The 13546-nt window shown below is 41.1% G+C and overlaps 1 protein-coding gene across 2 annotated transcripts in view; it reads right to left on the bottom strand.

The window, feature by feature from the left end:
• The window catches only part of STON2 (stonin 2), a 75236-nt gene extending 65820 nt beyond the window's left edge, over positions 1-9416 (bottom strand). For both annotated transcript variants that reach the window (XM_039552443.1, XM_039552444.1), the window contains exon 1: positions 9342-9416. The gene's annotated coding sequence lies outside the window, so the exon portion shown is untranslated. The remainder of the gene's footprint in view (positions 1-9341) is intronic.
• Between the last annotated feature and the right edge of the window lie 4130 nt (positions 9417-13546).

The following is a 13546-nucleotide window of genomic DNA, read 5'->3' as shown; positions in this document are numbered from 1 at the left end:
TTATCCAAGTAGTTTTTTGAAGTTATCTCACTATTGCAAAAGGCATAATGTTCTACAATTAATCCCTCTAGAACCAACTATGCCATCGCAGCCTGACATCACTCAAGACAGCCATCAAGAAGTAAACACAGATAATAAAATCCTATCTACCTGTCCTTCTTCTATACTGGGACTAATGACAAAAGAAACAGGGAAGTAAGTGATCACAAGTTTACTGGAATATCATGCTGGATGATAAACACTCTTTTAGAAAACACACAACCTGGCTTGTGTGAAATGCCATCCTGTTCTGACAGATATTAACTTTCTAGCACTGCTTATATGCACTGCAACAAATTACTGCATTTCAAGTATTCACTGTACAACTCAAAAACTGATCCTGCTTCCATCAGTAAAAGGAGAGCCAGCAGAATTCCCCCTGTGCCTCAAGTTTCAACTGCACAAACGAAACGAGGGCTTTATTTTCTGATTACAAGTAAGTTAAATGCTAGAAGATGGGTGACAACATCTTCACTGAAGATGGTGGGTATATGTGTTTGCCATCAATCAGTATCAGTTAAACTCTCATTTTGACTAAGAAAGCTAGGGGAAGAGGAAAAAAAAAACCCAAACCAAAAAAAAATCCAAGAAAGAAAGAACTCAAGCCCTCAAACACTAGCCACATTCAAGACAAGAGAGGAACTGAATTCTGTAGACAGAGAAGCTTCACTGGAAGCTGTATGCCTACACAGAGGATGGGCATTGATCTGTCTGAGCTGTGAGTACGCACAGAACAGGAGAACAGATTCAGAGTGAGAGAAAAACACAGAATCCAACTGCGAAAGCATCAGGAAGACAAGGACTATTGAGGAAGTGATGCAGCCCTGAATGAAAGCAAAGAAGTTTTCTTGTGCTGAATGTTGGCTCGAAAGGGGGATTAGGAACACTGAGAAAGTCATCTTCTGTTCAAACCTTCTCTGTATTTCCATATAGCTAACAACTATTATATGTAAATAATTTCTATGTAATTGTACTTCTATGTGACATCTTTTGTAACTTCTAATCTGTATCGGCACAACCCTTCCAAGGAAAAGAATTAAACAGGGATTTTTGTTATAAAGGAGATCCTTCTCAATTGTTATAGATAAAGGCAACATTAAAATGTGAAATTGTCTCCCAGTTTAAGGAAACCCTGCTTGATTATTTAAAGCCAGGCAAAGTTCTGGAAGAGATGTCACAGGGAACAAGCTTGCTCTAGCAGAAAATTCTTTCGATGATCCAACCAGTCTTTCCTCATTTCCAGTGTCTGAAGAGTCAAATGCAACTTAATGTGACGCCAGGACACTGCAGCCCTTCAGGGCAACCCATAAACATCATGTTTGTTGTCACTCTCTATTTTAGACAGCCTAAATATAGGCCCATTAGACTTGGTGTTTCTATTCCTTTAGCATGGCCACTCCTGTTTCAAGAGAATGAAAAACAACTCTAGAAAAAAAATGCTTGTGCAAAGATTGAATTTAAAGGTACCCAGTATTTTATAGAACATTGCCAAAAAATTTATCTGAAGTAGAAACAAAGTTCTTGACAAGTCATATTCATACACAGTACAAAAGAATATGTTTGCAATGGTACTGTCTAATGCATTTGTGTCCAATTGTATTTGTTTAGTTGTCAAAACATAAGAATGCATGGTATACTAGCATGATGTAGAACAGAGGGTATGAGAAAATCCTTCATTTTTTCTTGTTTGGTTTTATTGAGGTTTTGGGTTGTTTAGTTTTTACTAACACACACTAATAAGTGGTACTCTATGGTAGTACCCCGATGATAGTGCCTGTGAGACAGCAGGCAACCTCGTGCATTCCAAAAGAGGAATTACTGTCAAAGTAAACTGTCAGAACTGGAATAGCAGGGAACAGTGCATACTGGGTGCATGACACAGCTGTGCAGACACCCTAGGGGAGGTCCCCGGAGACCAAACCCCTTGCTGGGGAAGCTTCTGCAGTGGCACCTTCTTGTATGCCTGGCTTGAGCCAGTGGGACACAAGTGCTGTAGGTGTGTGTACATGCACAGGTTACACAGAACCAAAAGTAAGACCACTATTTATAGGCGCATGGAAAAAGATAATCTCCAGTTTCCACACAGACATAGGAATGTGGTTCAATCTTTTGAAATTCCATGTTTTGAGGAGAGAGAATAATTTAGTTGGATACACCAAATCAATACTCAGAAAAAAAAGAAAGAAAGAAGAAACAAAAAGAGAAAGGGAAAAGCAGATAAATGTACAGCAAGACACTTCCCTGTTCTTTCCTGTGCAAAAAATTAATGCTTCAGTTTCAAATAGCTGACTTATTTTATCATTTCATCATAGAATCAAAATGTTAAAGCTTGAAAAGGACCTTCAAGATCATCTAGTTCCAACGCCCTGCCATGTGCAGGGACACCTTATCCAACCTTGAACACTGCCAGGGTTGGGGCATCCACAACTTCCCTGGGCAACCTTGCAGTGCAGAATTTCCTCCTAATGTCTAACCTACATTTCCCCTCTTTCAGTTTGTACCCACTATGCCTTGTCGTATCACTACAGTTCCTAATGAAGAGGAAATCATGTAAAGTTTAACTGCAGCAGGTGACCAGCCATTCTATATAGTTAGAACTGTGCTCTCCTACATTATGCATGTGGAAACTTACAGAGTACAATGAGAGTCCCATGGTATGACAAGTGAAGTCATTAACATATTCCAACTCTCAGCTGAGCTTGGGTAATGCAGTATCCCAAATTTTTAGACAAGAATTTAATTCACGTTCCATTTCTGAGTGCTGTCAGATATTCTGTAACTTTCTTCTTTCTGGTTAATGCATGACCTCTTCTGCGTTATGCAAGTGCTTTAGTAGAGCAACTGTGTAAAAAAACCCAACAAAATATAAAATCAGAAGTCACTAAAGAAACTCCAAGGCTCCTTTTCCATCCAAGCCATCACAAGTTTAAGACAGGTTTATTGTTGCCTTGAAAACTCTAGCGTGTAGTCAGGAAAACAAAGAAAAAAGTTATGAAGACTTCACTCACTTCATCGAACAAAACAATGTAAAGCACTGTAGATGGATGCTGGGCACTCAGGTCATACCAGCAAGGCCTTTCTCCATTAAAAGGTTTGGAATCTGAATACCCTGCCTGTGCAACCCCTCCTAGGTAAGACTCCCAGCAGTGCAGTGTGTTTGACAGCATGGCTGCTTTCTGAACCTGCTCTGGAAATGGAAGCAGTGTGGTCGGGTCACCCCACCTCCCACCCAGCCTTACGCAGCCCAAAGTGACCGTGGTCATTCTGTTCCTCAGCCCACAGTATGTCTCAGTAGCACAGCAGCATGATTTTTGGAAATGCCAGTTCAAGGCAATGCTACTGCAGTGTTACTGCTCTCTTGCCCACTCTGGGGAGGCTGAATCCAGCTAACCTTTGGCAAGGGCTGCCATATCCAGTGGACAAGTTTTGGTAGTGGGATGCAGACAAGTAGATTTAAAAATATTTGAGGCATTTACTTCCTCTTTCATAAAGGCACAGGCCCACAAAGGGACAGGGACACTCTGTTACCAAGACTCACTGTGTCAGAGTTGTAAATTTGACACATAATTCACACAGACACAAAAGTATGTTAGAAACTATTAAAAAGTAGCTGAATAAGAACTTTTTTTTTTCAAGACAAACTTCCTGAAAAGAAAGGATTATCCCTTGAAAGTTACTGTCGGTTTCAGTGTCACTGAAGAGCTAATGTAGCTGTTTGGAGCTGTGGCTCCCAAAGATCTGTGGCTACCCTCAGTCAGCCTTAGCTCCAAGCACATTCATATCAATAGCCTGGATTGGACACAGGGAGAATCTGCAAACTTTTCTGGGAAAAAAAGGGTGAATGCTGGTGTCAAACTCTGAGCCCACATGCAGTATGGTGAACTATTACAGCAGCCTTCATTCAGAGAGACCGGACGATTAAACTGCAGAGGTCAGAGATGTGTTATTTAGGAGAAGAAAGACCACATCTGCCAAATCTATTCTATCTCAGTTTTATCCTCTTCACTGACATTTGAGATTCTGGCTGTGAATGCCCCCAAAGTAATCCATGCACCTATCAACTGAGATCTCATTCCTCATGCTAACTGATGTACTGTATAATTTGCATGCACCTGATGTTTTCACCATGTATAATTTTTATGCATACAATATAAGTTTTAACCAGGTAAATACTTGAACTGTGGTGAACTTGAAACAACCTAGCAAGGACCAGAGAAAAAGAAGCATTTCTGCTGGCAAGTTTCTGTCCTTAAGAACAGCTGGCAACTAAACAGCCACTAATCATTAAACTTCATAGGCCAAATTCTTCCCTACAGCCATTCAATTGAAACTGCTCTATTAGAAAACAAACTGGCCTTGTGCTGCGGAGCTTGACCAGCTCTAGTTTCAGTTCTGCAGCTAGTAATACTTTTTCTCTTCAAAAATGCTTAGTAGATGTTTTTTCATGCATTTCCATCACCCACACAACCACAAAACCACCACAAAATTCTGTGAAATAGTACCTTCTGTTCACCAGAGGCCCCTGATTCAGATGGCAAAATTACTGTATCATATAGCCACCCCCTAATTCAAAAATAAATTGAAGATAATTCTTTCATTTAATTTCACAGCTGGCAAACTCAAGAGCACACAGAGAGAACTGGTTTCTGTAAATATTCATGTCTATAAATGCCAACTAAAACTTGGCCTAAAGGAGCATAATGAATCAAGAAACCGCTCAGCAAAAAGACATCCTTTCTCTCTAGCTCACCAGGCAGGTCTGCTGCCCTTGGACCAGGAGCTCCACTTTGAATCTCAGCTCTGGAGCACACTGTCTGCTCTTTGAATAGCAGGAGAGTTTTGAACTACTAGGGCACCTCTGTAGGATCCTGAAGCACACTGGTCAGTTCTGCCCTCTGTTTCAAGCTGAAGGAATTGTGCTGAGACATTTAGCTCAGTTACCTTAATAAAGCAAGATGAATCACACCTCATTTAACTCCAGACACCCAGCCAGACATCTGAGATAGTCACCTGATGCTCTGTTTATAGTCAATAGAAGGAACACAACACCTCCAGAGGATCCTTCACCTGATCTATTTTCAAGTGAGGTGAATCCCCCTCCAAGGAGATTATGGTAACTAACTTGGACTTGTATGTCTTTTTCACACCTAGTCTTACACATATTTTTAGACATTTCACTACAGCTGACTGACAAGCCTTAGTATCACTGCTGAGACATATTTTCAATATTTTGGGAATTACTTCCTGTCAAAAAAGCACCTATTGAAGGCATTTTGGGATTGATGAGAGCAAAAGCTCTTCAATTTTATGGCTTCCCTTCAGGAACTGTATCTCTATAGAACTGATGTATAATAAAGCTATACATTTCAGTAACCTACTTCTTTTAAGATTATTACCTATTAAAGAACGCACTATTTGTTTCTGTGCTTATCTAAGCAACACATTGTCCTAGCATTGATGTCTCCTCTTAACTCTTTTAGCATTTTGCTGTGATTTTTTTTTCTGTCAATATATACTAATGATTATGCAAAATTTAAAAATGGGTTGTCAAGTTGGTCAACAGACTGTATCCTAAGTTTACCCTAATAAGCAGCATAAAACCTTACCAGTAGGAGCAGAGTGGTGGAGTGAAATACTTAGCATTAAGGGTACAGCTCTCACACTACCTTTTTTATGGTTTTTACTTACAATTATCTCCAAAATGATCCTGTAGACTTAATTTGCATTAGCACTTGGAGTACATTAAATGAGCTCTTCCTTTTGCTCAGTCTTATCCCAAACAAAATCAGTTTATGTGCTCCAAGATGCACATTGAACTGCAGAAATGCAGGTGATCAGGACATTCATTTTAAAAGTGCATTCCTGCCCTAAATAATGTGCTCATGTATTTACATCCATCCAGTTTTTCCAGAAGAGAAGAGAATCCTGGAACACTGATGTGTGTCCCCTGGTATTTCCATGGGACTGTTTTTTCAATTTTTTGAATCACAATTTCTGAAATTTTACCCCCCTTTCAGTTTTAAAAAAACCAGGACATTCCACACTGTTCTACTTATTTGCATATTTAGAAGACAGTGAAAATTGATGGCAGAAGTCTATAGGGGATACATAATCCCTACCTGGAAAGCAATCTTACCCATATAGACACCTGTGGATGGATTTCTGGCCCTGTTTAAGGTCCTGGTAAACCTTTCACCACCTACAAGTAGCAAAGATGTAATCCCTGGGGTTTCCAGATGTACGAGCTGAGTTGTATGGCTTCTAATTTCCTAGGACTCAAATTCTTGTGGCCATAATTGCAGCTATAGTTTTGAAGACGACACATGCTCATACCCAACACATACAAGGACAGGCATTCCTTCCTTGAGGTTAACCACTTGTGAAGTTATTACATCCATTAGCAGAATTCACAATTCTGTAAGAAAACATCTGTCATGTTAGACTCCAAAGAAACCTACTAAGGCATCTGAGGACAAAATAATCTGGTTTTGCAGTTGAGTATTTTGTCTTTTTTTTTGTAATGCAACTAATAGTTCAGACAAATTTGCCAAGAATTGCCTTTTGAAGGTCGCCCTTTCCTGGCTGACCTGCAGAGGGAGTTTAAGTGATTTTCTTAGATAAACACAACTTTCAGATGGCCAAGATTATGTTAGACTGCCACCACCACATGAATCCTTAGATTCTATAGCTTAGTTCCTAATGATCTTTTTAATTTTCCAGCTTTCAAACAGAAAGCTGATGGTATTGCAAAGACGGCCTTTAACAGGACTTCAACAATTCAAAACTGATTCTGTTAGCTTACTGCACAAAGCCTCAGTGCAATACCTGGGTTAAAAGCTGCATGAAGAAAGGGTACTACCAGGAGCCAAGTGTCAGAGCAGGAGAATCCACAAGCCATGACCTTATAGCAGATGCCACCTTGGAAACTGTCTCCCTGACTGGAAAAGGCACTGCTTCCGGGGCAACAGAAGCCTTGCAGAGCAAAACATCTTGAGAGGTTTGTAACACACATAGATACCATTTCTCATCTTTACTTGCTGATGCCAGACTTGAAACAGCTGAAAATTACGGACTCTATAAACATGATGTATTTAGCCCACTCACAATATGGTTTTAACCCACTCACAGTCTGGGTTTCTCAACCAGGGAACTGTACCAGCTACTAGTTCTTAACAAGATAGCTGGCAAGGCAGCACCAACAAGGACTTGAGATGGGGAGTTGGCCACTACTGAGATGTAGCTGTTATCTTTTTACCTTGCATCCCTTGGACTGTAATCTAAACCAACCACACAGAGTATTAATTATGCCACTCATGTAGTGAGGGATACAAGGAACTCAAATTAAGGAAAGCTCTGCAGTTAAAGACCAAGATATGCTATTCTGTTCTTAATGATAATGAAGGACACAAATTATAAGACAGTACAACTAGTCAGAACTGAGATATCATGTGAGAGAGAAAAAATCTGACCCTTTTCTCTTACTGAAAAGTTTAATGGTCATGCTCCTGATGACATCGATATTTTAAAAATAATTTAAAAGCCACAACTATAAAAGAGCAGAGAGCTAAAGTTGCCAGCTGTATTCCTATATATAAGGAAACCTGTATGTTAGATCTGCCAGGGAGTTACTGCTACGTGCTATGTACTTTAAAGCTAAATATGAATATACTGAAAAGCCTTTAATAGTATACAGAAAAGGTTGAAGATTTACCTGAAAAAAAGCATGGCATAACAAAGTAATTCACTGTAAACACTGCTGTAAATTATAATCAATCAAATCTGAAAATTCTTGGAGAAGAGAGAACCTACCCATTAGGAAATTAAGTATTTAGGAAAGTCCAATGCATTGCATAATCCCACATAATTAATCTCATACAGATGGGGGAAATAGCTCTTCAAGCTTTTTGGTGATAACACAAACTTTATTAAAACGAACCTGTTTATCTGGACAATATTAAGGCAAAGTCCAGATCTCACTTGTCTGTGTAATGCAGGATATGTTTTGATCACCTTGGCAGAGAAAAAACTAAATCAGAGTCACATGCCAGAATTAGCAAACACAAGCATTTTCCAAGCAACCTGTAGGCTGAAGTTTACTTGCCCAGACTAGTAAGTTTGCAAAATTTCACAGAAGACAAGAATGATTCATATCTGATTCACAGGTAAAGAAATGCCAATGTTTGCCAAATTTTTGCAATTTGGCAATACTTGACAATACTAAAAGTGCCCTCAAACCAATACTGCAATATAATCCTAAGGATATTTCCCAGCAAAAGGCGCAACTAAAGTACGAGAAGACGTGAGTTGCAAAGCATCACCTGATCTAGTCAAGCAGTCGAGCATTTTTAAACTTTTGTGTGTCTGGAAACCTGAAGTCTCAAAAAGATTAAACCATGGGAAAGAAAAAAATCCAAAAAGCTGAGGCTGATTACAACCAGTTAATCCACAAAACGATTAACAAAAATCAATACAGAAAAATAGAGCTGCAGTACAGAAAGAATATTTAATGTATGAACTAAACAGATAGGCAGAGAAAAGGCTGCCTGGTCGTACGTCAACACAAAACTCCACTTCGCATGGAAATATGTAATTTGAGCTTTTTTAACCTACAATTTACATAGCGTATTGAAACGTGACAACAGAAAGAAGAGCGAGCGATTTTTGTTTGCCTTGCAATATCTTAACCGCAGAAAAACGTTTCAAAGGCAGCACAATTCAGCGGACCCAAGCAAGAAAAAAATCCAAACCGTGAGTAATTCCATGGAGCAGCTGAGGGGTAGGTGGATACAAGCAGCTTTCCCGTGCTGCTGCTAATGAGCGTTAACCCTTCCGCAGTCGCAGAGCCCCGACCCGCTCGCACGGGCACAGCCGCGCATCCCCGAGGGGTGCATCCCCGGAGAACGAGCCGCGCATCCCCGGAGAACGGCCCTGAGGGAGGCTGCGAGCACCGAGGGGAACAGGTCCACACTCGGTACAGATACTCGCGGCGGGAGCAGCGCCACGACCCCGGGCGGGTAAAGGGCAGGAGCGCGGAGGGGAACCCCGGTCCCGTCAGGGCGCGCAGCCGCGGGCGGCCCCGCTCCGCAGGCACCGAGGGGCAGGCGGCGGCCCCAGCTCCGCCAGCAGGGCCACCTGCCTTCGCTTTAGGTTTCCTCCGCTCCAGTTTCTGATGTCCTCCGCCCGCGCCAGCGCTGCCCGCCAGCCCCGAGCCGCGGTGCCCCTCTCCCGGCGCTCAGAAGGCAGAGCGCGGGCCGCGCCCCCTCCTCCCCGCGGGCCGCAGCCGCCCGGCCCCGCGCACCTACCGGCGGCAGCGCTGCTCCGCGGGCGCGCTCCCAGCGCGCTCGGCTCCGGCTCCAGCCCGGCCCGGCCCGGCCCGGCCCGCCCGCCAGCGCCGCCGCCATTGGGCGCTCCCCGGCGGCCGCGGCGCCGCATTGGCCGGGCCCGCCCCGCCCCGCCCGCGCGGAGCCGGCCCCTGGCCCCGCGCCGCCAGCGGGCCCCCGCGCGCAGGTGGCGGCGGAGGGGCGGCTGTTCCGCACTCTCGGTATTGAGCCCTTCCAAGTTTCTCAGGACCGTTCTAAATACGATTCAAAGTCAACGGACTTTGCCGTCTCCGCTCACCCACGGGCAAAAATAAATAGCAATGTGCAAATAAAAATTGATAATGCAAACAACTATCCTTCTGTTCGGGGTCATTCAACGGGCATGCTTAAATACAACACTATTTATTTGTAACTGGTGAATTAGTGTACCCACTTTGAACACCAATTAACAGGCACCTCAATTCTTTTGTTGCACCCTGATGAATTTCACGGATTATGTATTAGGCAGGTATAAGAAAGTTAATACAACATCTATGAACCAAATTGTTTTTAAGCTGTAATAGTATTATTATCCTAATAATATAAATTGCATAGTAAAGATTAATATTAATCTTATTTCTGCTTTTAAATAGTTCAGAGAGGAATTTGCATATGGAAATGTCTTTATGGAGGAATTAACTTCTAGCCCCAGTACAATTCCTATACTCCAGCTGAAAGGAAGCTTATGCAAAATGAACATGTGCATCATTAGCCCAAACGTGAGCACAGATGTGTACATTTACATCCATTAGTAGATTCAGAGAATGACTCTGGAGAGCTGAGGGAGTAGCAAGCCACCAAAGAGCTTCCTAGAAAATTGAACCTTGCAAGCTGAGAAATGTTAATGACCTTAACATTAGCAATAAATAGTATAACAGCCTTAATTAGTAATGGAGACTGACTGTAAAAAAAAAAAAAGTTTAATTCTTCTCTGGTTGAACAAAGAGTTTTAGAAAGTGTAAAAACGCTGGGAAAATCTCAAATGCAAAGTGCAAGATGCAACCATGTAATTACAACTGATGTTACACTCAGCATCTTAGCGTGCCTGGTGCACCTGATTGTTTCGAAGGGGCTTTCAAAGAAGGTCGAAGGTTTGCTCCTGGTGCAGAGCAATGTGGGGACACACACACTACAAAGAACACTCGAACCAAAGCTCCTGTGGCACAAGCGGAGGACATCGCGTGTCCCAAAGCACCGACACGAGTGCCAGCTAGAGGTGGCTGGGAGAAAATAGCACACAACTCGCACATTCACAAACCAGACTTGCAGATCCTGTTTGATGCAGCAGTAGAAGATGTTGATTGCCCAGACAAAGCCAGTCACATGGAAGATGTTTAGTTGAATACGCTGCCTGTGGGCCCAAATGGGTTTAGGCTGGGAGTCAGACTCATTTACACGTGTACAGGGTAAATTCAACAAGGACACGGACAGCTCTACTCAGGTACAACTGGTGTCTTTGTTTCTTCTCAGGATTGTTTTATGAGCCAAAAGAACTACAGATTAGTTTTCCAATTGTTTCCCTTTATCTTCCCCATCTTTCATAAATCCATGATCCAGAATAACATTTTTGACCTCTGATGTACTGTGAGAGATCCTGGAGACTTGAAGGCCGTCAATCCTTCCCTGGTTTTGGTCAAGTCCTGAACCCCATTTCTTGTTTTGCCCTTTCCCCTTCTTTGTTTTCTGAATAAAAGTAGAAGCCATTACAGAGTAACTTTTCACAGTAGTATTTGAACTTGTAGTCACAAAGGCAGCTACAAATGCTGTCACAAACAGTCCAACAGTGGCAGTAGTTGCTGTGTCTTGCATTGCTAAAGCACACAGCATGAAATGTCATCAACCAGGTTGTAAGTAGGACTTAGCACCAGAAATATATTTTCCATCTTTGCTTTCTTTTCACTCCAGAGCATATTTACTGATAGCCTTTAGGTGGTTTAAAGGCTGAGGAAATGGATGTTTCCTCATTTAAGAAATCATTAAAGGAAAAAGGCTTGCATATAATACATTATCCTTTTTAGCACTTTTTCCTCCTTTAAGCAGATTACCAGGCTTAAATTTGCTCTAGCACCAATTACTTTTTCTGATATTGGGCAAATTGAAGTTCCTGTATTAAGGGGGGAGGGGGAGAGAGGTGGGGGGAAAGCAAAGCCTCGTTTTACAACATTTGATTTTCTTACACAATTTATTCCATCCAAGTTACTACATCATTACCACATCAGACAACTCTGTTCAGTACTATTATTCTGTTTGGACTTGCAAGAAATTTTTGCTTTATATTTCTGAAGTTCTTTTACTAGTAAGATCTGGAATGGAAGGAGCAGCAGATAACATACCTGATACAGGTTCTTATATTTTCTTGAGTCTTCTCAGAATCAAAACCACAGAAAACACTTTTGGTCAGCCCTGCAGTGGTCAGGCAGCTAATGGTTATTATAGCTCCTTTCCACTGAAATATTTTTCTACATCAGAGAATAAAACCCAAAATTATTCTATTTAAATAAGTATATTCCATTTCCAGTTGAACATTGTTGTTCCTACAACAGAAAGAGAAGTTAGAATATACTTGAATGTTTATCCCCCCCAAAGTAAGGACATAGGGGAGAAAAAATGAAATTAAAAAATCAAACATACTCCAGAGAGTCTGATTTGCCTACTTCACAAAGATTATATTCTTCCATTTTCTAGAATATGACAATGTTACATATTAACCATAAAAATACAGCATTCTACTCTTGGTATTCTGATTGATGTTAAAAATGTATTTATGGTATGACTACAGGGTTAGAGCATGTGAAATCATAACTAGAAACATATACACTGAGTGACTAAAGGTTAGAATGATCCCACTTCTAATTTATTTTGAATATACACATCGCCTGTTTTTGTTCTTTTAATTTGACAGCTAACTAGGGTTTTTTATGTTAATATTTCATTATAAAGATATTAATAATTCATTATATCTTGGGAAATTATGCTATTTTATTCCACTACAAAACAACGATTCTCATGCAGGCTTTTCTGCAGATTTAATTAAATTTGTCAGTTAACAGAATTCAATACATTTCATCATACTAAATGAAATGAGGTGGAGTGGCTTAACCCTTAGTGATGTGCCAACAGAGGCTCAATTCAGAAGCATACAGAAGCACTTTGAGATTTTCTTTACCTATCTGGACCTGCTTCCACAATTAAATGTGTACTTCACATATTTCTTTAGACTTTATCACAAAGTACAGTCTCACAGGAGTGATACTCCTCAGCCAGTGAGCTTTTATTGACTCAACACACAGAGCAGTAGGACAAACGTGTAGTGCCAGAAGATTTGCTTAGCTCCCTTGCCTGGGACCATGTACATGCACCTGAGGGGTCTTTGCTCCAGCCGCCACTGCCCAGCCTGGAAGATCGCATACTTCAGGAGAGACTTGTTTAACTGCACGTCTCAGTAATGACAAGATTAGTTTAAAATGAATATTGCTGGGACAAAGGCACTATTTCTAGCATGGAAGGCCATCACCTTCACTTCCCTTTCACAGACTGGGCATTTTCCCCACAGAAGGACATTTCTCAATGACCAGACACCTTGTTTTGCCATCTAGCAGCGAACCAAATTAACCAGTATCCACAGAGCTTGTTCTGCCTGCAATCTGAGCAAGTGAAGAGTTTGCAGAATAGCAGTGCCAGCAGTGTAATGGCTAGTGGAGAAGTTTGGAAGCATCAAATGCTTAATGTAAGCATAGAGGGAGCTAAAGGCTTATCAAACATATTCATTTTATGTAATTTGAAAGCTTCCTTTTCTGTAACTGCAAGAAAGCCTTTATGATTTGGCATTTAGAAATCCCACAAAGACAGTGGAAATGAATATTTTATTTGTTGTGTTTAAATAAGGAATAGTATTTTAAAATGATGGAGTCTATTGTTTGTTCTAGCACCTTTCACAGTGCTAAATGGGATAAATGAGACAACTAGATCTGAAATATTAAAGGTGATTTATTTTTAGTTTACTTTTCTATTAATTTTCAGTATTTACCATAGAGTTTTTCAGTTTTCAGCCAAAGGATTATTTGCAAACTGTTTACTCTGAACATGAGAGCTGTGTTTTATAATGCTGAACTAGTATCACCAGAATCATTTAGAAGTATTTTGTATCA

Source organism: Corvus cornix, chromosome 5 (genome assembly GCF_000738735.6).
Source record: "Corvus cornix cornix isolate S_Up_H32 chromosome 5, ASM73873v5, whole genome shotgun sequence".
NCBI classification, from domain to species: domain Eukaryota; kingdom Metazoa; phylum Chordata; class Aves; order Passeriformes; family Corvidae; genus Corvus; species Corvus cornix.
Note: the sequence above shows the minus strand (reverse complement) of the source record. Positions and strands in the feature narration are given on the sequence as shown.